General features: G+C 44.4%; 1 protein-coding gene across 1 annotated transcript in view; it reads right to left on the reverse strand.

Moving 5' to 3' along the window:
• CDH11 (cadherin 11) overlaps positions 1-27,325 on the reverse strand; it is a 144,981-nt gene that overhangs the window by 56,769 nt on the left and 60,887 nt on the right. The gene's annotated exons all lie outside the window — the stretch shown is intronic.

Consider the following 27,325-nt stretch of genomic DNA (forward strand, 5'->3'; position numbering starts at 1 on the left):
CAGGGCTGCTCCATGCACAACTCCAGGAGTCCCACTTACATCAGATATAACGTGAATGGGGCCCTCTGGGACTGGGCAATGCAAGACCTGCTAATGTGACAGGTATTAAAACCCAGCATTAGAAGTCAGGACTTTACCTGATGGCCAGTGGGAATCCATTAAGTTCTCTGGTCAGGAGATTGATGGAGTCCGAGCTGTCAGGGGTATACAGGATAAACCAACATGAGAAATGGCAGTTCTGACAAAATTGTTGAGAGCATGGGCTCAGGAGTCAGATGGGGTTAGAGGATTACAGCTCAAGAGTTACTACTCACTACCTGTGTGACTCAACCTCTGTAGGTCTCCACACTGCAATACTGAAGATGTGAAGAACACCAGGACCGGTCTTAACGGGGGAGTTCTAAAATGAAACAAGATGGTGCATGAAGGGAACTCCGTGTAGTACTTGACATGGGCTGGCACACAGCAGGTGATAAAGACGATAAATTAGGAGTTTTGTTCCTTCAACAAGAATACATAAATATGTACTATAAGCCCTGGATGCATGAATATGGCATATAATACACATACAACATGCAGTATGGTGCAAGCCTCACAAGGGTCTCCAGGAGGCTGTCCATTAAGGAGATACAGACAAACCGATATTTATAATAGGGATTGCTAAATGCAATGATACTAACATATGAGTCCAGGGAGACTCCTGGAGTCATTGCAATAGTTCAGGTGAGAGATAGTATGGTTCTGAACTAGAAAAATAAGCCTTGTATGGAGGAAAGAAGGCCTTTCTAGAAATCATGCGATGTGAAGGGCCTTGGGAACTGGACAGATTGAGGATAGAGGATGCAACTGCAGTCTGGGGAGAGTGAGAAGACAGTGGTGCTACTTCTGGCCTCAAAAGAAGAAGACACTGGTTTGGGGATAAAAAACATGAGTTTGGTTTTAAACATATTAAGCTTGTAAAGCCAATGGATTGATGCTCAAGTGGAAAGCTCAGAGTAAGTCCAGTTCCCAACTTCTTCCAGTAGTAGGTATTGTCAATGTCAGCATTTCTGTTTCAAGTTCGGACATTTTGCTGCATTAATTAATCTTAGAATCTCAGAACTGGGGGAAATCCTAGCTTAGATTTTCCACTATTCATCCTTCTTCAACAGACAGATGGGAAAACTGAGATACAGAAATGATAAGTAACTTGCAAAATAAAAGACAGCATGAACAAAACCTAAAGACCTCACTGTATGGAGCGAAAATATAGGGGGAGGAACAAGTATCGACAGTGAAAGATAATTTTTATAACATCTATCCTGCCCTTTCCCCTCAAAACCTGGATTAAAAGCAGTCCTCCTTTTCAAACGATTTCTATGAAACGGCCAGTCCAGGTTCAAGAAAGGAACAGACATTCAGAAATAAGGACCTGGGAGCTCTTTAAAGATGATCAGTGGAGAACTGGAAGAGGAAAAGCAATCTACATGTTCTTGCTAGAATGTGACATCCTGCAGGGAACCACAAAGTCTGTTTTTTAAAGCATAAACAATAAGAGGAGGAGTTATCTCAGGGTGGCCTTAATAACTGACAAGGGCTTGATGTGGTTTTTTGAAATAATTACTAAGGCGAGGAGAGAGAGAGTGCCTCCAATCACCACCTCCGAGAGCCTTTAGAATTCTGAGAAGGCCAGCCTGTGACCTCAATCCACTGCGGTCCCTGTGCATCCGTCCAGTTTAATCAGCCGCTGAACAGGAGTGAGGAATGGAGAGTCAAGCTGCTTCCAATTATCAGAAGCTTGATTTTTACCCGAGTGTGGGTGGGCTGTTCTGGAGGTCTCTTTCTAATGGACCTCCCCAAACTATGCTATCATGCTAGGAGTAGACTAAATTCTGCCGTATTTTAAATGGCTTTTTTTTGTATCTTTACATACCCCACAGAGAGTCCCTGCCCCTCCTTGTTTTCAGAAACCAGACACCAACAATAGCTTCATAATGATCGCATTGTGGTTTCAAATAATCCAATCTTTGAAGCCCAATTCTTTCTTTTCAAATGCACTAACATCAGTTATCAAAAGTAAGAGTTTTTTTTTGAAAAAAGTTAAGCATAAAAGAAAAGTAATGGGATACAGCAAACTAGTCAAGTGCCTTGTACGTGTGCAGAGCATTTTCTGAAGCATATGCCAAACACTCTCAGACAGGCAGGACTTTCAAAGGCAATGCTAAGTGTCTTTTGTGGCTCTCAGATGATATGGTTCACTTAATTAGATTTTCTATAATCCCAGGTTAATCCTATTGTGAATTACAGACGTGAGTTCACTTGCTTGGCCAAAACATCTACTGCTACAAATGCATTTTTCAAAAAATGCATACCTTACTTATAATTCATTACCAGAGTCATTATCACAAAGAGACCTACTTCATCCTCTCTCTCTGCCAGGAAGAAGGACCATTTCCATTCGTTTGATCACACTGTACATTTTTTTTTTTTTTTTTAGCGGTACGCGGGCCTCTCACTGTTGTGGCCTCTCCTGTTGCGGAGCACAGGCTCCCGACGCGCAGGCTCAGCGGCCATGGCTCACAGGCCCAGCCGCTCTGCGGCATATGGGATCTTCCCGGACCGGGGCACGAACCCGTGTCCCCTGCATCGGCGGGCGGACTCTCAACCACTGCGCCACCTGGGAAGCCCACACTGTCCTTTTAAGCAATTTAATAAGGGCACTTTTAACCCTTCCTTTTCCCTAAGATTTGGGAACATAGCCAAGTTCTCACTGAATTCCTTGCCCCTGGCTACAGTGATGTATATGCCGACATGGCCTCTGCCCCTCATAGGGTTTAAAATTTAGACTATAGTGTCTCAAGAACTTTTCTACATTTTAGAATTAACCAGAGGGGAGCGAGGTTATTTGAAAAATCCCATTGCCAAGGCCTTACTCTAAACCACTCGAAAGCAAAGAAACCAGGATTCAGTATTTTTGAAGTTCCCCGGGTGGTTGCAGTGTACATTCAAGCTGAGAACCACTGATCTAGAGCTATACCCGCCAATGTGGTAGCAACCTAGACACATGTAGCTTTTAAAATTTAAATTCATCTAAATTAAATGAAATTTAAAATGTACTTCCTGCACATGCTAGTCCCATTTCAAGTGCTCAATGGTGATTTCAATCATCGAAAAACAACTTCTCTTATTAGTCAGCGTTGGTCTTGGGCACCAAAACATCCTCATCTTAAGCAGAAATGCCTGTTCAGGGAATGAAGGTAGACAAAGAACACTGTCTAGGCATTCAAAACCTGCCATGAACTCATTGCTACGGCCAATCATCTAGACCTCAGTTTTCCTATCTGTGGAATAAAGGGCTGGGTGACACAGTGACTCTCCACATGACATTAGCAGAATGCCTGGAAAAATCAAGGGATAGGACTACAATGGGTGGGGGATGGCTGAACCAACAGGCCCCATACTCCACAGCAAACAGGACACACAGCTAGACTGGGCAAAATGCTTCCTTGAAAAGCAGTTCAGCTGCCTTAGAAACAATAAAGGAAAAAAGAAACCGCTTCTGAGATCTTGATACATAACAGACTTGCTGTCTCAATACAGCAACAGTAAGTTCGTTCCTGCTTCAGTGCCTATTATCTCCTGGTTTAGGGAGGAGGTCCGGGCTCAGGAAACCGTGGGACCACTGACAACCGACAGCTCACTTCACCTCTGTGAATCTGTTTTCTCTTATGAAAAGAAAGGCAAATGATGCATGACCTCCCTGGCTCCCAAGTTAAGTTGAGGGTCGAATAAGATAATGGTTTGGGAAGCTCTTTGTAAAAGCATAATGTGGGCTACGCAGGTGAGGGGACGCATGATGAAATGCTGACAGCAGCGGCAACTTCCATTTCTTTGAGTAATTTTTAAAGTTTTGGCTTTTAACCTTTAGTGGTGTGGATTGTAGATAAATGTAAATGACCTGTTACTGTTACAGAAAGGAGATGTGATTTCACTCCTTTTCTCTGACAAGGTTATAAAATCTGCCAGATGCTACAGATGTACATGGGCATCCTTTTTGTTTGCCCCAGGACCAGAGGGAATTCTGTAGTGGTGACTTGTGAAGACACTGACCTCCTTGCCTAGAGGATGGTGTGTGTGTTGGGGAGAGGGGGCTGGCTGATTCCAGCAAGGACCCAGACTTGATAGGGATAAAGGCCAGAAGTTTCTCTGCAGAGACTAAGGGGTCTTTCAGTTATCCTTGATATGGGATGAGAATGGAGCGATGATAAGGAGTATGGACAAAGCTGCCAAGTACTTGTCACATGAGAGGGTGGGCTCTCCTGACCGGATGAGTTGGGGAGGCCATCTTGGCAAATCACTCATTCTCCATTCAGCCTCCTCTTGAAACAGCCCAGTCCATGGGGAAGAGGGGGGTGGCATAACTGTTAGTGAGTTATCATCTACAATCTAGGTTCTGTTTTTTTGAGCACCTACTGTGTGGTAGGCACCTTGCTAGGTGCTAGATGCTTTATGTAGATTCTTTATAGCCTCTCTCCCTCCAGCATCTTTGAGTTTTGCATTATCGCCTCCTTTGTCCAGATAAGGAAACAAGGGCCAGAGGAACTTCACTTTCAGAGCATTCGGTTTAGTTGGCACCTGAAATGAAATTTGAAGCCGTATATGGCCCATTCGGAAGCTCTTATCTTTCCACCTTTGATGATGAACGTCTCTGTAATTGTCCTCTGAAGGTCTTAATTTTTCCTTCTGGGGATGCTCAGAGCTCAGCAGGATCTTATTCCACATCACAACCACTTAATAAATATTTGTAGGATCTCTGCAATTGTTAACTGCTACAAACTTAGGTGAAACATATTCTTTGCTCTCAAGAAACTCAGGTTACTAGCATTTTTAGAGAGTGCGTATTTCCTCCAAGAGTCTTGCAATTAATTCTCCACTTCAAACAAAACCAGTCCCTTAACATTTCCTTAGAGGAATTGCCCCAACCCTTCCCTAGGTGTTCTCCAGCCTGCCCGACTCTTCCAAACAGTCCTTGAAGGAATGCATCGTGATTTCCAAACCTCTCTCTCACAACATTTTCCACTTTAGAACAAAATTTTCCTCTATATCCTTCACTGCCTCAGCCTCAGAGAAAGTGCTAATGAGTAATAATATGCAAGTGGTGCAGGGAACTATAGGAAGGCAGCCAGACAATAAATGTCTTCCAACAATAGGAACCAGCCCAACATGAGATAGCTCTGTGAGATCTCATGAGCTAATCATCATTGAAAAGATTAGGTATGTAGCTCATGGAAGGAAGGATTATGCCTTCATGGAGGCAAGTCCCACACATCAACGGTTCATCTGAGGGCATCCAAGGTGAGGCCCAGAAGTATTCTCTGACAGGAAGACCACTGGTTGCTTCAATACCCACACTGCAAAGGAGATTCAATCCTGTTTTTAACAGCAAATGGAGAGGTGGTGACAATAACCTGTTTTTTTTTAACAAAATTACGTAAACAAACAAAAAATATAAAACTTTAATCAGTGTATAGAGCACCAAGGTGACAAAGTACAATGGGATATTTCCCAGGTATGCCATGATGTCTCCCCAGGAGAAGCATGTGCAGCAGGGGATGGGTTCTGCCCTTGCTCTCAAGAATCTTACATCCTTTAATCAAGTACCTCTTTCCAAAAAGATTTTATCAGAAGGGCAGACTTTTGCAATCCATGGTACTGCTGGTAAAGTGGAATGGGCTCTCTAGCATCACCCACTACGGGGAAGTCCCTTGGACCAGAGTTGCCCCAGTCACACAAGGGGCAGAAGGAGACTGAACAACAAAGTAGTTATTGTATAAGTCATGAACTTTATCATCAAGGACTTACTTAGCCTTCCTGGCAAGACATCCATGACAGAGATGCCCACTCTTGCATCTCAAGGATGGCTGCCCTCAGGGACATAGAAACATGACTTGGTCTCCTCATTCAGTCTCTTCCTGCTTCTGAATACAACCTCTTCACTGGGTATCCCAGGCTGGGACCCTCTGCATCCCCAAGGTCTAAATTCCTGTTCTCCATCTTCTATGCATAGACATTTTAAGATCTAAACTCCAGCAACCTAGTAAATCCCACCCAGAACTCACAAGGTCGGGGCGGGTTGGGGAGGGGAGATTCAGAATTTGAAAGCTAGTTGATTTGACAAATATACACATTCAGAAAATACTAACAACCCCAGATTAAGTAGCTCATTAAAATGAACAGTAAAGATGAACATTCAGAGAGGTCAAAATATACTCAGGATGGCATAGACACTTCACCCAGAAAGGAAATAGGACCTAGATCTGGAAACAGATGGGTAGAATTTTGGAATGTAGAAGTGGAAGGACAGTACTAAAGCCCCCTTCTTATTCCTCCTCAGAAGCCATGCCCTCCACATCATGAGTTGATGCCTTGTTTCTTGGGAAACCCACTACCTAATCCTCACCATGACTGCTTCTCTGGTGATAAGCCCAGTTGGACTGCCTAGGACTTTGAGGTTGTACCTAGGCCATGCCAGGTTTTTCTCCCTGGGGTCTGCCCCTGACTTTGGCATTTTTACCTACTTCTTGGGGTCTCCCTTGTATCTGGGCAGAGGAGACAGTAAATGATGCTGCCTCCTGCCTGTATCTGCTGTGTAACTCTGGTGATGACTGTACTTCTCCCTCAGATGTATACCCTTTGGACCAACCCAGAGCAAGGGCTCTGGGATTCTGGGATCTTAATATTTTCTATTGCATTAGAGTTATTCTAGCTAACCGCTCCAACCAAACACAAAGACACACGCGCACGCGCACACACACGCCTGTGTTTCACCTTCCTGCCCTTCCCACTCTGCAGCTGAGATGTCCCAACAGGCCCTATGGCAGAGTCTCTGCACCTTGCTGCTGAATCATGTTTTATCCAGCAGGGAGTGAACTGAACCCTCGGCTGCTACATAAGTTAAATTCTTATTTTATGTCAGTATTTCACCAGCTTGTACACCCTCTTCAACAGATGCCCAGCCTTCAGTTCTTGGGTAACCATTAAGATCTTCCTACAGGAGAGGAAAGATTTAACTGTTACCCAGGATGCATCCTGGCAACAGGATGGAATGGCTTTTCTGAAAAGGGAATGGCTTTTCAGATTGTATCCAGATTGAAAAGTGACTCTTACCATAAGTGAGAATAGAGTATAGGTTTCTTGACATGAGGAGGGGATGGAGGTTTCACTTTGAGAACACTCAGAGTGAAAACACCAGTGATATCTAAACCAAAATCCAAAAAATATCTTCCTGGGGTCATAAGAAAAAGCAAGCAGACATTCTGTTGAACATATTTAAAAGAAGCAACATCTCCTTCAAATCATTACAAGTCACAAACTTGGCACTGAGATTGCACTTTGAGCAGGTAGATGAGAAAAGATACATTTTTTTTTTTCCTGCAGAGAGTAATGAATTGTTATACAGCAGTAACTAACACAACATTGTAAAGCAATTATACTTCAATAAAGATGTTAAAAAAAAAAAAGAGTAATGAAGACCTTAAGAGAAGGATGTGATTTTTTTTTTTTTTTTTTTGTCCCAGTGAAGCCATCTTGGAACAAGAAAGCATGATAAGGAGGAGAAATTCAGATTATAGCAGAATAGTGAAAATTCTTTTACTTATAACTGGCTAAAGAATTTTAAGTCAGTTCCTTAGTGAGCATGGAGAATCGGAGTTTATTTTGGAGACAACTAGACATCATGCATACTGGATAAATGGATGGCTTCAGAGTAAACTGTTTGCCCATATTCTATTGTATGGCTCTGGTAATCCTCAATACAGTTCCTTTTGCCCATGTCCTACACAACAGAAAACAAAAGCAATTTTTTTAGAGAGAACCTGGTGTCAATGGGCACACACCTGGCATTTGCAGTCGGGCTTGTGGTGTGCTGAACTGACAAAACTATGTTGCAATTACCCTTGATAAAACTGTTTTAATATGGCTCACTTTTCTTGAGTTGGGTTGTGTGTTGAACCAACTCTTGCTTTGCTAAGATGGGGCAGATTTCTAGGATCACAAACTTGCCAAAAGCCCTTTGTGTTACAGCAGAAAAATTTCCACTCCCAATCATATGATTTAGGAATGAATACTGGTTTGGGCCTCAGAAAGCCTGTGTGTTTCCAACCCTATCATGCCTGATGTCAAGCCTATCAAATCATAGTGGGCAGGTCATTAACTTTAGTGGAAAGCAGGGGTGCTAGACTTAGCAAATGAAAGTACAGGACATCCAAATAAATCTGAGTTTCAAAGAAACAACAGTTATTTTTAGTACAAGTATGTCTTATAAAATTTGGGGGACATATTTATACTAAAACGCTTCGTTGTTTATCTGAAATTCAAATTTAACTGGAAGTCCTGTATTTTGTCTGACAAAGTGGAAACATTTGTACAAATAAAGAACTGGACTAGGTAAGCCAATCTTCAAGCTTCAAATTATTTTTATCCTAATTTCCAGAATCATTTTGTCTTCAAATATCTTCTCTGTGAACTCAGAATTCTCTTGCCTATTTCTTCACAGAAGCAACATCACTGGGCAGAAGAGATCACACTTGGGTAAATGTTGACAGTTTGGGAGCTTTTAAAATCAGTGTAACTGAGGTCAGAGAAAACCACGGAAGGATTTTAGATTTCCCAGGAGAAGGTAGAATAGGCCATTGGATATTGACAGGCGACCTACAGTGTAAAAGGCCTAAGGATGAAAGAATTATCTATAGTGCTAATTGATTGAGGAATTAGGAAGAATGAATGTTCTCTTTCATCCTCTGACTTGACACTGGTTCTGAGAAAATAACCACTACCCAAAGCTGAGAGTCAGGATCATTCATATTAGGAGCATGTGCCATGCTGGATTAGCAGGCAGCTTCCAAGGTCATTTCAGGAGGCAGCATTCGTGGACCTTTATTCACACACACACACACACAAATTAATAAAAATGCATTTGCCAAACGTTCCCTCAGCATGAAGTGGGAACCTGGTGTTAAGCAGAGGGAATAACAAGAGGATGTTGTCATGGTCCTCAAGTCACCGAGTGTCTCATGGTGGTGGCGGCGGGCTGGGCAGCAGCCTGGAAAATTGGGAAACAATGTGGAAGGTGCTTTGATGGGGAAGTGAGAGAGCTGAGAGAACTCATAGGAGACTCACATAAATGAGGGCACGAGCACGTGGTTGGGCAGAGAAGACTTAACTTGATAAGCCAGAATTAAGTCTTGAAATATATGAATGAATCAGATGTTCAGGGTCAGACCAGCGGGAACAAACATCTAAGGCGTGGAATTAGATGCTGTGTTCGGGTAACAATGGGAATGTGGGACTGTGAAAGCACAGGAACTGCTCAAGAAGAGGAAGTGGGTGAGGCAGGAAAGGTAGGCACAAGGCAGACCACAAGCAGAAATAATAAATAATAATTATAATACTGATAGCGTTTACTCTTTGGCCAATGCAGGTGAAGGCAATGCTTGAATTCATACCTGTACTGCAGCATGGAAAGACGGAAAGTCAGCAGCAAGTCAGCTGACCATGCAAGAATAGCCAAATGTCCATCACTGTGGTTCTCCTCTGTCAAAAATAAATGGGTGTCTGCTTCAATTAGTCATTTTTCATCGTTAGATGTGTTAAGACCTTAGAACTCAGAAGCAGCAGAGTGCCTACGACTCAGATTTAAGGTGAGTGTGTTACGGCTGTGGGGGAAAAACAAAACCCAAAACCAACCACATCTGTCCCACCTTCAAGAGTTGGTGGTTGGGGGAAGGGACAGAGAACAAAGGGAGAGGCAGATAATATATTGTATTGCATGCCTGCAATAATTAGACCCTGAGCTAGGAGCATGAATGGTACTTGAACTCCTTACAGTCTTGTGATGTAGGGATAATTATTCCTACTTGACAGATGAAACGGAGAATCAAAGAACTTAAGTTCCCCAAGTTCTGACACCAGATAAAATGGCATAACCTAAATTTGACCCCAGCTACAGGAAATAAGCTCAAATACACGTGCCAAGCATTCTCCAAATCCCTAACAAACTCAGCCAAAGAAAAGTGGCTCTTGGTATAACAGAGGTGGTGCCTATGCAAAGAAGGAAATTAATTTTATTCTGATTTCCCCTGATCTGTACTGTATGTACCAAATCAGAGCCCTCTTTGCAAAATTAAGGGGATTAGTTATCTTTCCATTCAGTCAGAGTGGCATTATACTTGCATGCAGACATTCCTAGCTAAGCAGAGGAATATCAAGTTTTTACAAAATCATTCAAGAGGTGAGACCTAACCCTGATTAGCGTTTCAATAAGAAGCCTAAGACTAAATAGAGACTAAGCACAGGATCACAGAGGCAATTAGGCATCTTCTAGACAGCCAAGCTTTTCCTCAGACCAATCGACTTGGAGCAAATGAGAATTTTTTTTCCTATCTCTTTCTTTTTTCCCCCTGTTGTGAAATGCACTGCCTTAAATAACTGAGGAGGTGACAGCAAGCCCGTTAAAGAAAACGTTTGCCCATTAAGTGAGGCTTAATTAAACAGAGCACAGGCTAATTGCTCTCCCATCTAATAAGTGGTACACTGGTTAAAATCATTCTATTTACAGTGTTTGGTCTGGGAGGCCTGTGATGACACCCTACCAGTAAACTAGGGGAAAAAAACACACAGAGATTTTAAGAAATCACATGCCACTTTGCAAAGCAATGGATGAACTGGAGATGTGTACATGCAAATGAAGTTGATCAAATATTAATATTTATGTCCGGTTACTCTCTCTTTAGATTTACTCAGAACGATGAAGCTACATTCACTTATCCCTTTAGATGAGGCATTTGGAATTACTGATAAAAGGCTTAGCTGTAGTACCATGAGGGTCTAGTGATTGAAATTCTCCAAGAGTGCATCATCAATGCTCCATGACGATGGGGCTCGTATGTGTTTTGTTCATCATCTTACTTCCAGTGGGTAGCTTGATATATTGAGCACGTGGGAAGCATTCAATGAATACTTGTTGATTGAGTCTGTGGGAAAAGGCTTATAGTGGACACATTTGTGTCTAAAGTGGTAATCCTAGAAATGAGCTTGGATGGTATTATAGCCTGAATTGTGTTTCCCTAAAAGATGCTGAACTCCTAACTCCCAGTACCTGTGAAGGTGACCTTATGTGCAAATAGGGTCTCTGCAGATGATCAAGTTAAGATGATGATGAAGTCATTAGGGTAGACTCTCATCCAATATGACTGTTGTCCTTATTGAAAGGGGACATTTGGTCACTGGGGAACACCATCTACAAGTCAAAAACTGCCTGAGGCCCCCAGAAGCTAGGAGGATGGCAGGGCACAGATTCTCCCTCACAGCCCTCAAGAAGAAGCCCACTCTGCCAACACCTCAATTTTGGACTTCTGGCCTCCCAAACTGTGAGACAAATTTCTGTTGTTCAAGCCACCCAGTTTGTGGTACCTGGTTACTATGGCAGCCCCAGGACACTGACACAGAAGGAGAAGGGCAGAGTGCAGGCTGAGCAAGACGGGAAAATAGCCCATTGTGATTGTCAGTTCTTCCCAGCCACCCGCCCCCGGGCCATGAGCTTACACCCCCCACCCCATAAGCCATGGGCACTGCTGTGGCCAAGAGCATGGCGTTTAAAGCCTACCTCTGCTCTTCCTCATCACATGCCTTCAGTTGAAAAGCGGGGGAATAGTATAGCACATTTCTCCTTGGGTGGCTGTGAGCATTAAATGAGATAATTCTTGTGAGGTGCTGGACACTGTATGTGGCATGTAGTAAGTGCTCAATAAATACTATTTCTTATCATTGTCAGCATTAAAGCCTCAGCCCCTAGAACTTTATAGTGTTGAGGTCAATTTTACATTTCTCTGGTTTGTCATCGAATCAGTGTGCACATGGCTGTGTCTGGACTGTCCACATGGATCTGGCTGGTAACGTACGGTGCTTGGAGTCCAGGTGGGCCCCTCACCATTGGAGGGTTGTGGCCAAGAATTCAGGCTGTTCACACTGGCTTTAACAGGTGGTCTCCTGCCCTATATCATGCCCCACCCCACTGAGCACACACACAGATTTATCAATAGGAGGCACTGGAATCTGCAAAGGCCTGGCCATACTGGAACTGACCTTGGAGGCCTGAACAACAGCAGGGCAAGCCAGGGGCTGGGCTGCTGAGTGAGCGTGGCAGTGGCCTCGGTGAGGCTGCTGGGAGCCCAGGTGATAGCGAGGGCTCTAACTCTGACTAGCGTTTCAGTGGGAATCCTCAGGTGAAAGAGAACACACCTGTCAGTCAGAAGGCAAGGGGGCTGCAATGAGGGAGGTTTCTAGGTCCTCCAGATCACCATACTGTGTAATGTGTCCAGAGCTCGATGATTATTATCTTACTTACCCCTCACAGCAACTCAGTGAGGTAAGAATTACTATCTTTACTTTACAAATTAGGAAAGTGAGGTTCAGAAGTCCTTTGGTAATTCCGGGCAAAGTCGCAAAGCACATCAGTGGCTGGTATTCCAACCTGGTGGAATCACAGAGCTGCCCCAGCTAACCATTATGCTCCACTGCCTGCCGGCACTGTCCCTGCTGGAACGTTGCCCTCAGCGGGCAGTATTTAAGCCAGACTGAAGACCGCAGTATCAAGTCCCTCTGCTGATAGTTTATAGTCACACACTTAAAAAGGCATAAATGCTTCTTGAATACCAGTAGTACTCATCCTTAATTTTCCGCATTGTTTATGAGATGCCTAGAATGGAACGATCACAACAATAATTCATACTTTATAGCACTTTGTAATTTACAAAGGACTTGCACACACATTAGCTCATGTTACACACCAGCCAACAAAAGCGAGGGTTATTATTATCCTTGTTTTATTGATGGAGAGTGAAAGAACAAGTCAGACTAATGTTCAGAGCTACTAGTGAAGGTGAAGGCTGCTATCTGAGAGTAGGGCTTAGGCTGAAAATCCTGCCCCAAGAAAGGAAAAACTTTCCTTGAGGGGGAACAGGGTTTCCAAAATCAGCTCCCGTTTGGCCTTCTTCTCATCCAGGAGGACACAGCTGATTAACAGCGGCCAGTGGTAGGGGGGGCTCACAATCACGGGGTGCTTATTCCATGCTGAATACTGCACCTAGCACTCTATGTGCTTTATTTCATTAATCTGTGCACAGCCCTATGGGTTTTTTTTTACTACTGTTATCCCCATTTTATAGGTGAAAAATTGAAACTCTGAGAGGTTAAATAACTCACCAAAGGTCACACAACTAATACCACCCCTGACCATCTGATCTTAGAGGTTCTACTTCTAGCAATTTGCCTGTAAGGATTGCCCAACTGGTACAGCCTTTCTCATAGAAAACAAATACTCTATAGTATCTGTTTTCTTTCTTCCACCCCTAGAGCCTCCTGACTTCACTGCCCCTCGCACCAGGTCAGATTCAAGGCTTGGCTTCATCTGCTCAGGACTCTTAGAGGTGCTGGGTCTGATACTGCACCTGCTTGGAAGGTGCCTGCTGTGTTCCTCCTCTGTACGGACTGTGGTTTGCAATTAAAGAGATTAATTTTGTGCCAACACCTGAATCCATGCATCCAAATGTCCTGTTGGAGGCAGCTTCTAAGTCACAGAAGACATGCAGACCCAGCTCATCAGAGTCACAAGTCACTGCTCACCACAACCCACGTTAAGTGGCAGGACCTCCTCACGGCCTGCAGCCATCTTGTCTCTGGGTGGCTCTGACGAACTTCCAACATTCTCCCAAGACAGTGCTCTTGCCACTTCTAAAATGATTCAAAACACAGATCCCCCGGAAGAGTCCCAAAGAGATCATCAGTGAAGACGGTGCCACAGGCAACGAGTGTCCAGCTTCCAATGGGAGGTGAACTCTGAAGGCGAGAGGGATCACCGGGGTGCTAGGTTTTCAACTTGTTTGCAAACATCCATCACTTGACTTTGCCTCAAATGACTTGGAAAAAGAGGGATTTGAGATGGGAAGACAGAGGACTGTAAAGGAGACGACAGGGCAGCTGGAGATTTTTTTCGCAAGAATTTGGGTAAAAGAGGAAATGAAATATACCGTGGCCTTGGCTTTCTGTCCACTAGAGGGGGAGAGTGGAGACATTCAGGGGGCTGACCAAGTCACTTCACAGTGGCCTGCCATGTACCAGAGAAAGCCAGATCGCCCAGACTGAGGAAGGCTCACTGCTATAGCTAAGAAGCTCCGTTTTGGATTTGAAGTATTAATTCAACTTCCTTCTTCTCGAGTCACTTACCAGCTGTGAGGCAGCAGGCAAATTAGTCAATCTTTCTCACACTCTGTTTTCTCATTTGAAAAAGGGAGATAAAATGCTCCCCAGCCCAGGCAAAGTGGTGGGAATTAAATGATACAAAGACAGCATCCCTACGTGTCTGACACGTAGTAGGCTTCTTCCTCTTTCTGTTTTTTCCTCTCCAGTCCTGGATCTATGAACGATGTATCTTCTAACTAGAAGAATTCAGCCCCCACCTTAATCTTGGAAACCTGTGCTCACATCTTCACTTATCTGGGATCCACACATTACAGAAAGCACCCAGTGCCAGCCTCCTGTCTACATCATCACATAGCCCAGCCCGAGCCAGAAGCACCCGCAGGTAGAAACCCTGATGAAGGCTCATGGAAAGCAAGAGAAGATGATAGCCGTTTCTATTGTTGTTGTTTTGCAATGGGCTGTTTTCCCTGAGAAGCCAGTAAGCATACCTTAATACCAACCTGCACTTTTTTTGGTTCACCTGTGATCATTTCTTATAGTTCATAGATTTTCAACAGAAGAACCACTGAACCCCGGGGCCCCAGAGTCAAGCTCCTCCCCCTAACCTCAGTTTACAAATAAGAAAGCTGAAGCTTAGAAAAGAGGCAAAACTTGGTCAGGCTAACTCTGTTGGAGGGAGCATTATTCAGACAGAAGTGTCTCTGCAGACTGGCTTCCTTACAGGGCTAAGATGAGTGGAAGCCTCCGGCCACGGCCAAACAAGGCCACTGTTCCTGCCAGCGTGCAGAGCTGGGCAATTACAACTGTGGCAATCCCTAGCTGTCTCCTGGTGGTATGCAAGCAAATGTCATTATCAGTGATTCTAAGGAGGAGAATAAACATTTATCGAGTTATTACTATGTGCTGGGAACCGTGCTAAGTACTTTACATGCATTGTCTCATTTGATCCTTGCAGCAGTCCTATGAGTACAAACAATGCCCCAGCACAAAGATGTCCACGTGTTAATTACCAGAACCTATAAATGTAGTAAACTGTAAGGCAAAGAGGACTTTGTGAATGTGGTTTAATTAAGGGTCTTGAAATGGGCAGATCATTCTGGATTATTCAGGTGGAGTCAGTGTAATCACAGGGTCCTTATACAAGGGAGGCAGGAGGGACAGAGAGAGAGAGAGAATGGATGAGAGAAGCAGAGGATGAGGTGATGAACTTTGAAGGCAGAAGAAGAGGCCATGAGCTGAGGAACCCAGGAGACACCTAGAATGTGAAGAAGACAAGTAATAAGATTCTCCCCTAGGACCTCCAGAAGGAACAGAGCCCTATGGATAACCTGATTTTAGCCCATGGGGCCCATTTTAGGCTGCTGATCTCCACAACTGTAAGATAATAAAGTTGTGTTGTTTTAAAGCCACTAGGTTTGTGGCAGTTCGTTACAGCAGCAACAGGAAACTAATACGCCCATTTAACAGATGAGAAAGCAGAAGCTTCACGAGGTTAAAGCACTCAGCAGAAGTCACACGTAGCGGTTCACAAGGAAGCTGAGATGATGCACAGAGGGGGACGCCATAGCTCCTTCTCCTCTGTGCTGAGCTACATCGCGCTGGGGAAGGAGAAGGAAAGTACAGTTTCACAATTTAAAACATGCAAGTCCTTCTTCAACCCTGGGAGACGGTCAAGACGGTCACTGCTTCCTGCTCCATTAAAAACAAAAACAGACAAACACGAGCACAAGAGAGAGTTACTGTTCTGTTCAAAGTCACAGTTAGAGGAAGACCCAAAATTCCAACCCAGGTCATTGTGTGTGACGCCACTCCCGGCCCATGCGCTGTGCTTCTTCTGTATTTTGTGGGGCACTTTAGTTGGCACCACCCTTCTGCAAAGAGGAGCACCCTGTTCATGGAAACCAGCACATGGTGCCAACAGAGCCCAGCGGAGGCCGTGCCTGTTGCCACCTTCACAGGCTAACGCTCAGGCCAGCTCGAGGGGAGGCCGGCCCTCCAGGGCCAACCTGCGTGCCTGTGCTCTACAAACCTGGCTATGACCTGTGTTCCGTCATTCACTGCGAACTTCTGTTTAGGAACCTGAATTTGGAAACACCTGGATATTTGGAATTGTATAGACTCAGGCATTGCCATCACTACCACCCTGAGCCCTGTTCAGGAAGCCGTCTCTATGTGACAGGCATTGTTCTAAGTGCATTAGAGGTAATAGCTCCGTCAACTGTCACAAAATCCCTATAGAGAAGACACTAATTATTGGGCGATTACAATAATCACCCCATTGTTGAACACATTTGACAAATTATCAAAGAGGAGCACAGAGCAGTCACTTTCCAGCAAGAAACAAGATTAGAACCTGGCCATTCCCACCGCTGAGTCAGACCACTAGTCCAGACCCTTCAATGAGGGGAAAAAAGCAAACACTCTGAAATAGGCAGGGATATATTTCAGGAAGTATTAATCTTTTATTATTATTTTTTATTCTTTTAACTTCTTTAAAAGCTAAGAAAACTGTAATGAAATTGGGAAAGAGGATGTCTGCTGCTTGAGAAAGACTCCCGTCTCCTAAATCTCAGCTCCTTTTTACTCTACAAAGATCTTTTTTTTTTTTTTTTTGTGATACGCGGGCCTCTCACTGTTGTGGCCTCTCCCGTTGTGGAGCACAGGCCCCGGACGCGCAGGCTCAGCGGCCATGGCTCACGGGCCCAGCGCTCCGCGGCATGTGGGATCTTCCCGGACCGGGGCACGAACCCGCGCTTCCCGCATCGGCAGGCGGACCCCCAACCACCGCGCCACCAGGGAAGCTCCGAAGATCTAGTTTTATTTATGCTTCCTGAACGCAGCCAAACAGTGGGGACTGCCGGGATTTGGGCTCTGGCGGGAGATCGCAGAGCTTCTGTTTAGATCTCACTGCTTAGGTTAATGCGTCGTGATTCCTCCACAGGCTGTTTCCCAGGATGCTGTTATTTCACTGTCTGCTGGGGAAGAAAATGTCCCCGTGAAAATAAATGAAATGCAGCAGTATTTACAAATCCTGAGTCAGATTTCCATCCTGTCCAACAGGATGAGAATTTGACCCATTATTTACACTAGTAAGCTGAGAATGACATCAAAAGCTCTCTTATGAACTGCAGGGGAGATAATGATTTAAGTGACTTCAATCTAGACGTGTGCTTTACAACAGAAATGTGTATCTGCTCCTTCTACAGAGGAGAAGAGAAACAGCATTGACTTCTATATTTAACGGGCAGGACACCCAATTCCAAGCCTTGTTTCTAAATATCCGTGGATTCCACATCTCTATGGTTTCACTTAGAAATTCTGCTTGCCCTGGAGAAATAGGATGCATATAAACGTCCAGGGAGAGACAGAGCCCTAAGTGGAGGTGGAAACACCCTGAATGCCTGAAGAAGAGAATTCAGCATTCTTTATGCAGCCTGCAAAGCAGATGTGATCTCCTTTCTCCCGGTCCTCCTTTTCTTGTAAGACACACCCCACCTCCACAGATGCAGGCACACTCATACTGATCACTCATCACAGGGGTGCCATAAGAACAAATGAGAGAAAAGAGAGGAGAGGGTGCTCTACAGAGGGAACTCACTGTCATCGTTGTCATTCGTGTTATTGTTGTATTCCAGGGTCTGTTTTTTCTGGGCACCAGGAGCGTGGTATGGGAAGCATCTAAGTGCTGGAGCCAAGGAGGGCTAGAGATGAAGTCGCAGCCCCACTATTCACTGTGGCTTCCTGGGCAAAGCAGGAGCTGGTCTGACCCTTCACTTCCTCATCGGTAAAATGGGTATGAGCTTCCTTCCTATCAATGTCAGTGTGTCCCATCCCTTTTTTCTATTGGAACTAAGCTCAACTCCCTGAACAAGATTTACTCTGAATAAGATTTACTGTAATTTAGCATTTTAAAAAAATAACAGCTTTCTTGAGATATAATTCGCATAAAGTCCACCCTTTTAAAGTGTACAATTCCATGTTTTCAGTAAATCTGCAAAGTTGTATATCAATCCACTGCTATCTAATTCTAGAACATTTCACCAATTCCCCAAATCAAAATCATAGCCATTAGCAGCTACTATATTTAGAGTACAGTTTACTAATCAACATCCTGTTCTTCTTCAAGGTCTAAGAAATCTTCTCCAAAGTCCACACTGAGTTACTCCTGAACTTACAGTCGGCACCAAAGTGTCAGGCGTTTCATGTGCACCCCTCTGGGGCTTCCAGATTGACAGCTGAAATCTCCCCAGCCTTCCCAAATAGACGGTATGCTCTTGGAGTGCAAAGGCCATACTGCCTGCATTTTCTCCCCCAGCACCTCAGCTCAGGGCTGAGCACACAAATCGGCGCTCAGTAAATGCCTGGCCCCTGGCCGACTGGCCAATCAGCACTTCTTCCGAAGACCAGCACGTTTGTCATCTGTCTGCTTCTCTGAATGCCAGTGCCTCCACAAGCTGTCATGTTCCATGATTATTCTCCCCAGAGCATGTGCTGTTAATTTTTCATCTTAATGAACTGTCCAGTCGAGTTTAGCAACGGGAATAGTGATAGAGGCACAGTAAAAATGGCTTATATCCTGCTATCGTCAGAAGCCTTCTCCCCACAACACTGGCACATAATTGGAATAAAATATCTCAATGGCTACAAACATCATTTGTCAAGAATAAAGTGGGGTAAGTGCTATTTCAAAAATTCATACTCACGGGCTTTATAAACACGGATTATTGGAACGTTCCTCCAGTTGATATCTGCTCAAGTATTTAAGTGCATGGCTATTATTCTCTCTGTTTGCTTGAGTGAAACCACTTTGGGTACCAAGCTACATGTCAGCCCCAATTTTCCAGAGTATTACAGATGCACATTCTTTCCTGGTGGGATTGGGGTCAGGCAAGCCAGAGCAGGCCCGAAAGGCCTGTGTTAATGTGCAGATGCACATGAGAGAAAGCCATGATGCAGCTGTTGGCATCCCCAGAGTGGAGCGCTCTGGGGACCGATGCCACTCCGATCTGAATGGTGGCCCAGGAGGAACTCAGAGCGAGCGCGAGAGCAAGAGAGAGAGAGGGAGGGAGAAAATGAGGAATAGAGAGACAGGCGTCTGAAAATTCTGAGCAACCCAGCAGCACGGAGGAGCTCACGCTCCAGCCCTCGGCCCCCCACAATTTTCTAAGACAGGCAACCCACCATCATATTCCTGTCGACCCATAAGAGAAACATTCAAGAATTAGGTGTTGGTTTAGTCATTCATTCAAGAAATATTTACCGAGCTACTACTAGTGTGGACCACATTGCTCTGGACGTTGAAAATATAGGGGTGGGCAAGGCAGACCATGTCTCTGAACCTCGAGGGGTTTAGACTCTCATGGGGGAAACAACTAATAAAAAAGTAAACCATGAAAGGGAATAGACATTATATTCACACATTATGATGACTCCTGTGAAGGATAAGACAGAATAATGAAATACTGAATAACCGAGGGGTGGATGTGCCTTTACAGGTTGTGACATCAGGAAAGGCCTTGCATAATGGAGAGCCATGCATGTGAGGGAACAGAAGGTGCCAAGCCCCTGAGGCTTCTCCATTAGGTGGAAGTATCGTGCCTGGGGTCCACAATACCTTTACGGGCTCACAGGAATGTTTCAGTTTCTTTTAAGGTCAGAAGAAAAATTGACCTTTGAGGGTAAAGATTATATTCATCTTCATACCAAAGCAGCCATAAAATATAACATTTAATTATTTTAATAGAAAAAGGAGCTCATAAAGGCAAAGATGCCCAGGGCCCATGAAGACATATCGAGACCCCCAAGGTACCAAGGCACTCAGGAGTCAGGAAACCCACCTGGAAGAGAGGATCCTTCACAGCATCTTCAGACAAATGGAGACTGAGAAGGAGAACTGATGCAAGAGGATGGAGTGTTAAGCATCATGAAGCACAGGTACCCTCAGCAATACGGTATGGATGGAGAGTTAACTGGGAGGGTGGAATAGGGGCTTCAAGAGATGAGAGGGGCTGGGGACTGGATCATGTCAGTCTTAGAAGCCAGGCGGAGGAAACTGCAATTTATCCTGTGAAAGACCACAAACTTCTGAAGCTTGGAGTTTTAGACTGAAGGAACTTGATACAATTTAGACTGTAGAAAAATCTATCCTGCTGCAGCTCGGTGGAGGAGGACTCGGGAGGAGATCAGGGAGCCGGATGTGCTCCCATGATCCTGGTCACCAGCGACTCTGGCCCCTCCCGTGTGAGCACAGGCTGCTCCCTGCCACTGTGCGGTCCAGCGCAAACCCTGGACAAGAATGCAACTACACAAGCGAAAAAGACTTTTTCTTTGCCCAAAGCATGATGTGAATGGTTTAGGGACATTGAGTAACAATGCTCCTGGGTCCATTTTTCAAGTGGAAATTCTGAAAAGAGATTGGGAATGTTGAGAGATCCAAAATAGCATCTGTTATGGACAGAAATGTGATACTTAAGGGAACTTGCTAGATATTCATTTAGAGAGGTTCCTTCTAGCTCTTGCAGGTATGTGGCCAAACTCTTAAACATGTTTTCTTTAAAAAAAAAAAAAGTATAAGAACTGTTGCTGTGGAAACCTAACATCATTTCAGATGGTGCTTAGATTCTAAAATTCAGAGCCTCTTGAAAAGATGAACTCACTGGCCCCTCCACAATTTTTCTAAAGCCTCCAAATGGAGGCATTTGCCAGGTGTCAGGCTGCAGTCTTCTAGATTCTCAGCAGACACAGTTAATTGGTGGCTGATTTTAATGTCTTGTTACCCTTCCTTCTCTGCTCTCTCCAACTGCCTTGAGCTCTGCATGCCCCACAGGGCACAGGGTAATTTGGGTTAGTAGCCTCTGGAGGAAATGGTGAGTCTCTGGCTTGGAAATCACATGGGGCTGGGAGGGCTGCTGGGCAGTGGCCTGATTTTTTCCTGAAACATTCTGGGAGCAGCTGAACCTTCCTGATGTGCCCAACTGAAGAAAACAGGTAGACTTAGAAGGGGGTCAGGGGAGCCCTCTTCACTGGCATGAGTTCCATGAGAACAGGAACTGCAGTAATCTTAGTCACAGGTGAATGTGTGGAGTTAGCACAGTGTAAGCAGTCAGTAAATGTGTTTGATATACGAATAAATCAATTACTGAATGGCCAGGAAGTCATTCCCTGGTGATTCCACCTGACCCCTCTCAGGTTCACCTACTTTCTTCAGCCCAGATATGTTTATCACCCCACAGACACTGAGTACCCAGCCTGCAAAGAGCATGCATAGGTCTTGGCACAAAGCATGAAAGAATGTCACGGTGTCTTTCAGGAATTATTTGATGAGTGAATGAATGAATACCTGAAAACAATCCTCCTGGGCCCAGAGCACTTGACGGCAAAACCATATCACACTGTCTTCTTGGGTTACTTCCTGCCTGTCACAGTATTCAAAGTCCCTCTCACGTTGAGAACAAACTATTCCTTGCCATGTAATGCACGGAGGAAATGCACAGATAAACAAGCAGTGTTCAAGTGCTTTGATCTTTAAAAGGAGGGAACCCTACACCAGCCTTTGAGATGCCGTGTTGACTCTGACAAGCAGAACAGAAAAGTCACACTATCTACATGGCTGGTTGCCGGAAATGAAGTGGGTAGATTTCAGCGGGACTGTCTGTTCCCATCCTGGACCACTGGGTCCAGAAGGGAAGTGTGCAGAGAGCGTGATCACCTGCCTGAGACTCCCCTACTTGATGAGACAGGGGAAGATCCTTTCCCAAAGATGAGCATCAAGTGGGTAGCAAGGGGCCCAAAGAGGGGCCCCTCCTGCCATCTCCATCCTGGGGGTACATTTGCTGCTTCTGGCATCTCAGGGAAACTGACAAAGAGAGGAACGTATTCTTGGTTTCAAGTACATCTTGGTTATCTTGCTAAGTAAGTGCTGGGGAGAGAGAAGAAGCTCACCTAAGTGTCTGGGTAACTGACCTCCAAGCTGTACCTCGATTAGGCATTACGTTCATACAGCTGTTGCATGGAACATGGGGGAAATGATTTAAAAAAATCAGTGACTCAAGATGAAGGGTCTATAAGAATTAATTTTACTATTTTTGCAGCTTTTCTGTAGGTTTGAAATGTTTTAAAACTTAAAGAAAGCTTAAAATCAGAGAACAAGCAACAAAAACAAGGGGGGAAACTTAATAAAGTTTTCTTTTTAAAATCAAGGTGTAGAACAGTGTACATACGAGTGTTTACAGTTGGATACCACCTACGTATACAAACATGGAAGAAGCGAGTACATGGGTGTGTGGTTGTAGCGTCGTAACTGCCTGGAAACTCTCTGGAGGGTCACACAGAAAACTGAAAATAGTAGCAGCCTCCAGGGAAGGAAATTGAGAGACTAGAAGATAGGGATTGAAGGATGCTTAATTTTCTGTAGACCTTGTAACTGTCTTACCTATTGATATAAACAAACAAACAAACCACCTAGTCATGAATATTTTGCCTCAAGAACCTCTGCACTTTTCTCTTTGCTTGAAAAATCCTTCCTGATTGTCTCCTGGTAAATTCTGACTCATACGTCACATCTAAACCCAAAGGTCACCTCCTCACTGAAGCCTTTCCCGATTTTCTCTTATCAGAGTCAGTCCCTCTGTGCTCCTACGAACCCATGGAGCTAAGAAACTCTAAGCCATGGTTATTTTCTGCTGACCTGGCTCCACCACAAGAAGGGGTGCTCTTTAAAGATATGACTTTGGTACAATTGTCGTGTTGATACATGTGCATCTCGTTCATTGCTGTATCGGCACCTAGTCCAAGGCCTAAAGTAGGAATGGTTCTCAAGAGATGATTGATGATTTTCCCGTCCCCATGGGTTGCCTCTCACTCAGTGCCTACATTCAGCAGCACACTGCAACATTAGCCAGCAGCACCTAGGTCTGTCTCCCTTATAACCCACGTGGAGATTTATGATATGACCACCAAAAGAATTATAATATAACCACCATCCAACTTGGTTAAGACCAGAAGGCAAGACACCAAAGAATTGGAAGAGACACACTGGAGGCACTACGGTACTGTACTGGGGCGTGGAGGCCCCAGCTCTACACGTCGCTCATCGTTTGGCCCTCAGGAAGTTCATTCACCTCTCTGAACCTCCGTGTCCTCATCATAAAAGAATCAGGACAATGGCACATACCAAAGTGTTGGTGACGTCAAACAAGACAATGAACATAGAGCACGTAGCACAGTGTCTGCACATGGGCGTTGCATTAAACATCAGCTCTCACTGTCCTGATCAGGAGGGTCTGTGCACTTTGTTCACCATTCCTTAAATAAAGCAAGATTACAGAACCATGGCTTCGGTTGAAGTTTGTCCTTTAGTACTGATTCTGGCAAAGGTGGGATATTTACATTACCTGGCACATCAGAGCTTCCTGTATCCCTTAGTTGACTGCATTAGTGACAGTCACAGTGTACACACTGAGGATCTGCAAAGGAGTCAGCAAGTGAACTGAGTGTCTGTTTATGATTCTCAGGGCACCAGCTACAGACAGATACTTGGCCTCTTTCTCCACAGTGGCCTATATCCCAAAATAGGAAATGTGCCTTCACAGACAGACCCAGCAGGCAGAGGGGTTAGGAGGCAGGCTGCTGACATTTCACACTGTCAGGGACAATGCAGAGCCTGGTGGCTGCTCCAGAGCAGGTGAGCTGCCCCCCCAGGGGGCTTTTTGGGATTGATTTTTATGCAAATGTTTATGCAAATGAAAGGTAATTGGGTGGCCTGTGATGATCAGCCCCTGCTGATTATCAGTCAAGAGGGTCTCAACGTGTGTATACTTTTCATGAGGATAACAACAAATACTTTTCGCTTCAAGACGTTCGAATCTGTGCCCCAATGCCCTACTAAAAGCTCAGTGTGGTAGCGGGGCCAGGAAGCTCTGTCCTGTAGCTACTCAGGTCATTCCTCTCCTGCTCTGAGGAGGTGTCTAAGTAAGAAAAATGTACCAGGAACGGAGGTTCAAGTGGATTTCCCTAGAAGTCAGCCAGAGAGTTGATCCCTAAGTCCAAACCACTTCACAACCATTTGTGAAAAGTCTTTCTCTCTACCTCCCATCCCCCTCTCTTCCCTTCCCACTAGGATTCTGAGTGCTTTATACAGAGCTCCTTGACTGTAAGCTCCTTGAAGAAAGGGAAAGAGCCTTTCATCCCTGCCTGTATCCTGGCACATCACAGGCACTTGTTCAAGGAACACGGCCATCCTGAATGGATTGGGGATCAAGAATCTGAGTCTTGAGCCAAAGTTGTAGGTAAGTTTCATTTTGCCCTTCCAAAATCTTATAGTATGATCCAAGTCCTTTCCTGCCTCTAGGCAAAAAAAAAAAAGAAATCCTATGTCTAAAACAAGAAGATTATCCTGAAAGATCAAAGGACTGTTCCATCTGTACCATCCTGTGTTTTTTTAAGGGTGCTACAAACATTAGAATAGTTTACCTTCCTCTCCTTGGAATAAAAGCTATGCAGAACTCTTCGAAACAGGCTGTTCTTAATTTCTAAGTGGGAAAAAAAAAACACCTAAACGATTTCCTAGAAGACAAATTAAATTGAAGTACTTTCCATTTAACTTCTGACTCTGTTTCATTGATACCTCATTCTAATTGTCCCTATTACCAAGAAAAAAAGGAAATGTCAGCCGCAAGTCCTACTGAAGAATTCAAAGGTCGGAGGAAATGAAGAGACCCATCTGGCTTGGCAGAAATGAGATGATCATCATTCACAGGCATTTCCAGAGGAGGGATGCGTTCCCTCTGCTGAGCCAGGCTTCAGAGCAAATGAGTGCAAAATGTGCTAACATGAGAGGAGTCGGCCACATAATTTCCAAGTCATACTGGTGCATTTGCAGGAAAGCATGGCTCTGCCTTCACTAAGAGTGTTTTCATTCATTGGTTTATTCCCATGACAAACATTGGCCAGAACATGGGGGAAAGAGTAGGGGGGCTCCCCAAATTGAAATTTTGTCCCAGAACAAACCCACATTAAAATATGAGTGTAAAACACCTGGAAAATCACCAAAGATTTACACGCCCCAGTCACAGGGGCTGACCATCTAAGTAAAAATAGCTTGTGTGGGCTGCAGGAAAAGTCTTAGCCTTACGTGGAGGAAATGTTTTTTGTCCATAATGGACCAGATTAATTCTGGGGAAGACAAAAGAAAGGAGTAAGCAAAGATAAAAGCTCTAGCTAAAGTCAGACCTCCAAGGATAAAAACGTCCAAGGATAAAAGTATGGCAATATGGCCATAGGCAAGTTACTTTTCTAAAACTCGGTTTTCTCATTTGTAATATCTTGGATATTAATAGAATCTATCACAGTAGGTTTTTGCAAGGATTAAGGGAGGTGATACCTTTCAAGACCTTATGTGCCTGACATATCGTAAGCACTCAATACCTGTTAGCTGTCAACATTGTGACTTTTCTCTCTGTGGTAACATCAGGTCCCCTTCTTCATCTTCTATTTAAACTATACTTAAAGTCTCTATTCATACATTTAGTAAATATTTATTGAGAACCTACTTTGCACCAGATACAGTGCTTGCAACTGGGAGCCTGGTGGTTCCAAAATAAGGCCAATCCTCAAGAACCTTCAGGTCTAGCTGGGAAGACTGACAACTAAACAGGCAATTACAACCCAATGTGGGAATCACAGTAAATGGTGTAATCTCGATGACTAAAGCCTAGGAGACACCCAAAGCCCAGTCTTCAGGGATCAGAAAGAACTCCTTAGAGGTAGTGAGGTCCAAGTGAAGGTATAAAATGAGTAAAACTTAGCTTGTGAAGACAGGGAGATTACTGGGCTTTGGGGAAATAAAGGTTGTGCCTTATAGTAGATCCTAGAGTGGACGTGTACAGTGAGGGTGGGTGTGCAGAGAGCAGCTGAGAGTGACTCTGGACAACAGAACAGTGGCCCCATCAACGAAGGGTCCTAGAAGCCTGAGAAGGAGTTCAGATCTGTAACATCGAAAGCAATTAAGTAGCAAAGTAACATAATCTCTGGATTTAGGGACACTGTTCAGGATGTGTATGAAAGATGGATCATGCTGGAGCTGACAGGGGGAGAAGTAACACTGGAGGCAAAAAGATCTGTTAGGTGGCAGCTGTGGCAAAATCTTGGAGAAAGGGGATCTGGCTTGCATTTGGATGGTGGCAGTGGGGATAGAGAAAAATAAAAATGTTTCAGAGATAGAGAGTAAATCAACAGGAATCAATTGCTATTGGGGTAGGGGTTGGGAGGCATGTGGGATCCCTCCCACGTTTTTGGTGTGAGTGAATTTTGGTGCTGTGGCTGAAATGTGGCACACAGGACAAGGTAAAGCTTTAGAGGAGAAAATCATGACTTGCATTTGGCCCCTGCATTTAAGGCACTTGATGGACACACACATGGAGATGAGCCACCGACACGTGGAAGGATGGGTCTAGGACACTAAAGTGTGGAAAGTCATGCTGGTAGAATTAATTCTTAAATTTTTATCTGAATATTTGGACATCCTATAAAATATAGCTCCAGTTACCACTGAGCAGATAAAGGAGGTAAATACATTCATAGAATCCTAAGACTTAAGGACTGTTAGAGACTCTGGATCCAACCACTGTTGTGTCCCAGAGAAGAGCTCCTTAACCTAGGGGCACACAGACAATGAACGGCAGAGTCAGGTCTTGGAGTTGAAGTCATCCTCCTGGCTTATGATCTAGTGCTCTGTCTTTTGAGATCTAAAAGGTTCAGCCTCCTAGCGATCTCTTTTCCTCATGGGATGTAAGCCACCTTGTACATATTTAGAGAATTGTTTTCAAAAGAAGAAAATGGGATAAAAAACAACATGTCGGTTGCCTTAGTCAGTCTATCCAGCTGAGCTCTTGCTAAGGAATTATAACCCCCTTTAGTTCCTTCTTTCTCCTCTGAACCTTCTATAGTCAAAAAAAAAAAAAAAAAAACCCAAAACAAAAAACTACCATCATCCTTGTACGGGAACATAATAGATGCTCCATAGAGATAACCCAATAACCACAGTGAATAATCACATTCCTCAAAGCGCAGGCCTACTTCCCTGACAAATTCT

This window comes from Grampus griseus (assembly GCF_964374135.1).
Source record: "Grampus griseus genome assembly, chromosome: 19".
Classification (NCBI taxonomy): Eukaryota; Metazoa; Chordata; class Mammalia; order Artiodactyla; family Delphinidae; genus Grampus; species Grampus griseus.